This window comes from Leptonychotes weddellii, chromosome 6 (assembly GCF_054177405.1).
Source record: "Leptonychotes weddellii isolate Sample4059 chromosome 6, ASM5417740v2, whole genome shotgun sequence".
NCBI classification, from domain to species: Eukaryota; Metazoa; Chordata; class Mammalia; order Carnivora; family Phocidae; genus Leptonychotes; species Leptonychotes weddellii.
Window position 1 is genome coordinate 69,264,171 of NC_138374.1, and position 4,704 is coordinate 69,268,874.

Below are 4,704 nucleotides of genomic sequence, written 5' to 3' on the forward strand. Positions count from 1 at the left end.
AAAATCAATCATACATCATGTAGCTCTTTCAGACTGACTTCTCTCACTAACCAATATGCATTTAAGATTGCTTCATGACTTTAGTGGCTTAATACACCATTTTTTCTTATCACCAAATAGTATTTCATTGTATGGATATGCCACAGTTTGTTTATCCATGCACCTATTGAAGGGTATCTTGGTTGCTTCCAATGTGGGACATTATGAATAAAGCTGGTATAAGTATTCATATGTAGGCTTTGTATGAATGTTAAGCTTTCAAATAAGTTGAGTAATTACCTAGGAGTGCAGCAGTTGGATTATATAAGACTATGTTTAGCTTTGTAAAAAACTGCTAAAGTTTGCAGATGTTTTTAACCTCAATTTATAGTAAGAAATACATTTTGATTCATGATCCAATATAAACACAAATACTCATTTAACATTTATTCATGGAGTATTTACAATGTGCCACAATCTAGGCACTGGATTTATAGTACTACCTGAAATGGAGAAAACTCCCAGTTTTTTGTTTTTTTTTAAGTTTTTAATTTTAATTTTATTTATTTTTATTATTATGTTAATCACCATACATTACATCATTAGTTTTTGATGTAGTGTTCCAGGATTCATTGTTTGCATATAACTCCCAGTTATGATGGAGTTTATATTCTAGTGAGGGAATATAAAGAAAATAAGTAAGACATTTCATTTGCTGAATAACAGCTCTGTAAAAAAATTATAGTAGAAAGGGAATAGTTTACAGAAAAGGAAAAATTATGGAGACAAGATAAAACAACAAATCAACACTTCCCTTGTCACCTGGTGTGAAGCAATTTAGCAGCAAATGCTTTTCCCCCCCTCTATAGTTATTAGTAAATATCATCATAAACAGCTTGCTTTCTGCTGGCAAGGCCAGCAATACACCTTCACTGTCCTACCTCAGGGGCATATCAACTCTTCAGCCCCATATCATAGTCGAGTCTACAGACAGCTGGATTGCCTTTTTCTTCCACCAGGTAGATGTCTTGCTGATTCATTGCACTGATGATATAATGCTGGTTGAACCTACTGTGCAGGAAGTAGCAAATACTCAAGACACAATGGTAAGACACTTGTGTGCCTGAGGGTGGGATTTAATCCCACAGAAATGCAGGGGGCTGCCACCGTGGTAAGATTTCTAATGGTCCAGTGGTGTAGGACATGCCAAGATATTCCTTCTAAGGTAAAGAATGAGTTGCTCCTCCTACCAATAGGAAAGAGGTACAACCATTATTGGGCCACCTCGGATTTTGAAGACAATATACACATTTGGGCCTGCTACCCCAAGCCATTTACTAAGAGAACAGAAAAGCTATCAATTTTGAGTAGGGCCCAGAACAGGAGACTGTTCTGCAACAGATCCGAGCTGCCAAGCAAACTGCTGTGCCACTTGGGCTGTATTACCCAGCAGATCTAAGGTTGCTTGAAGTATCGGTAGTGGAGGGTCCTGCTTGGAGCTTTTTGCAGGCACCTATATGTGAATCACAGCGCATGCCCTTAGGACTCTTTAAGCAAAGCCATGCCATCCTCTGTGAACAACTATTCTCCTTTTGAGAAACAGCTTTTGGCATGCCTGGTGGGCCACAGTGGAGACTGAACACAACCACAGGCTACCAAGTTACCATGTAACCTGAACTGCCCATCAATAATTAGATGTTGTCTGATCCACCAAGCCATACAATTGAGTATTCACAGCAGCACTTCATCATTACATGAAATGGCATATACAAGATTAGTCGCCAGCAGGCCCGGAAAACACAAGTATGCCCATTACCCCTACTAATACTACATTCTACCCTCTTATCCTCTTCAACCCACAGCTATAGTCTCATGAGGAGTTCATGACCAGCTGACGGAGAAAGAAAAAACTCAGGCTTGAGTTAGATAATTCTGCACGGTATGCAGAACTTCGACCTCACTCTGAGATGGTCCTGAAAGTCAGTGATGAAAGGAAATCATCCAAATGGGCAAAAATTTGAGCAGGGCACCTGATTACTTATTTGGCAGGGAAGGAGAGATGGCCTTAGTTATGTTTCTATACTGATTCATGCACAGGGGCTAATGGTTTGGATGATCAAGGACTTGGAAGGAGTACATTAGAAAACTGCTTAACCAGCTCCCACACTGCATAAGGTCAAATCCCTGCAACAAATCTCTATCTACATCTGTCTCCTAATGGTTCTGCTTCTCTGACTGAACTCGCATTTACATTCTGATCATGTAGTTTAAAAACCCGTGATATCATGAATATAACCAAGATTATGACTTCTCGTTCATAGGTAGGTACTCCTCAGAATGACTGTTCCAGTTTATCCTCCCCATGCCTAAAAACTTTTGTATTTTTCTGTGAACCATTTTTCTGGAGTTAAAAGTGGTATTCTCAGTTTTGAACAGGTCTTCCCATACTTTGTGTACATGTTCAACTCCTAATGAACTGTGTGCCCCAAGCTTGCAATGGAAAAGAGGAGTCCTATACCCTAGGGATGCAAGCAGATTGAGAATTCCTGAGCTCCTCCACCACCACCACCAATCATGTTCCTTACTCCCAAACAGCTGTAAGCAGATAGGGCCTGACCTACACAAGCAAGTATTTAATGGGGCTTTTGGTTCATAGCCCTGTAACAGGGTCATAAACACATTTCTGAAAAATCTATATGAAATGGGATTTACATCACAAAAAAGGATACAAACAGATTAAAGATGATCATCCAAATTCCAGTGATCTGGCTGTCCTGGTTACTACTGTTGTGTAATATTAACCAACCCAAACACAGTGACATAAAACATTCACCATTTTGTTATGCTGGGGAATACAGAAAGGGTATAGTAGACACAACTTGTCCCTGCTCCTTGATGTCTGAGGCAAAGCTGGGATGACTCAAAGGTGGGCTGCAGTCATTTGAAGGCTTACTTGGCTACCATGCACAACATAAGGTTTGGGAAGACAAAGACTGGACTAATAGAGTTCCTAGGCAAAACTTCCCTGTGTTGTTTGGCTTTCTTATGATATGGTAGCTTCAGTATCGTTGGACTTCTCACATGGAGGCTCAGGTCTCCAAGTACAAGTGTTAATAGCGACCAAGGCAGTGAGTTCTGTAGCCTTTCATGACTAACGTTGGAAGATACAGCATCACTTCCACCATATTCTGTTGCTCAGCAGAGTCACAAATGTGCCTACATTCAAGAGGAAGGGAAACAGAACTTCCCTTTCAATGGGGTTAAGTGTCAAAAGATTTGCAAATATGTTTCAAAACCTTCACATTTAGACCTCTTAAGAGCGGCTTCTTTCGGGGTGCCTGGGTGGCTCAGTCAGTTACGTGTCTGCCTTCAGTTCAGGTCTATCTCAGGCTCCTAGGATGGAGCCCCAAGTCGGGCTCCCTGCCCAGCAGGGAGTCTGCTTCTCTCTCTGCCCCTCCCCACTGCTCATGCTCTCTAATTAAAAAAAAAAAAAAAAAAAAAGAGCAGCTTCTTTCATCTTCCCAAGAGAGGTTGTATGGGAGTTGGGGTGTTGAAAAAAACATCCCAAAATACCTGAGTAGGTTTTATTATCTGCAAATACATGAGCACTCCTGCAAAGATCATGAGCATTTGTCTAAGTTCAGCATTAAGCAGGCACTTTAAATAGCAAGATTTGCACAGGTGTACTCATATACTATAGCACGCCCCACATGCAAGAGGTGGCCTCTCAAATAAACGGACTGCCTGGGACTTACAGGGTTAAGTGGAGGTTCTATTGAGTGCCTTTTTCAAGAGCCCAGGATTATGTGCTCTGAGAAGTGACAGGAGTGCCCTGGTCACGATCAGTAATGTCTGGAACTCCTAAGGTAATAGGAGTGTCCTGGTTAGTTCCTGTATTATAGCGATAGTCCATGTAGAAACATGTTACCTTGATTTATATTCAGCCTATACTGTGAGACAGAAGATTTCCAGAATTCTTTACCCCAAGAGGGGGCAATTCTTAGGTCATAGCCCAAGAGTTTGTAAAACTGTGCCGATGGGACCATTTGTTGGCCAGGGCATCCAGTGCTAAGATGACTACTTGATGTTTGGCCAGTTATGCGGACTCTTGGGTCCTTCCCTTTATCAGGGACATCCTGGATAAGGGATGAAAACCAGCAACATTCCCCTGTGCTCCATCACATACAATGATGATGATGTCACCTGTAAAGTCTAAGAACTGCTATTACTGTTCATTTAATCCCAAGGGGCTGCCCCAGTAACAGGGTCTGTGAGAGGAGTGACCTCTTCCAGCATCACAGCACCTGGTAAGGGACTGAATACAGAAGAGGCGGCCCCCTCTTGCAGGTGGGATATGCCAGAGAACCCAGGTTTGGCTCCATCTTGTAGCAAGGAAGCCTCCGTAGCCATGTGTGTGAGATACTGTTTCCATGATTCAAACTGTAACAGGCAGCTGTGTATGGAGGGTCCCAGGCTCAGTCTGTGAGAGCCTCTGTGTACTGGAGCACCCAGTATATAACCAACAGCTGATGCTCCGAAGGTGTAGACTGCAGGGCCTTTGAAGAAGGTAGTTTCTTGCATCAGAAGCCCATGGGCGACTTATGGCCATCACGGATGGTCTACAACTCCAGGAGGCATGAGAGGAGATTGCTAAAGTCTCTACAGGGAAGAAGGGCACTGACAGGAGTGCCTGTCGATTTCAATTTGGGTTGACTCCAGAGCCTT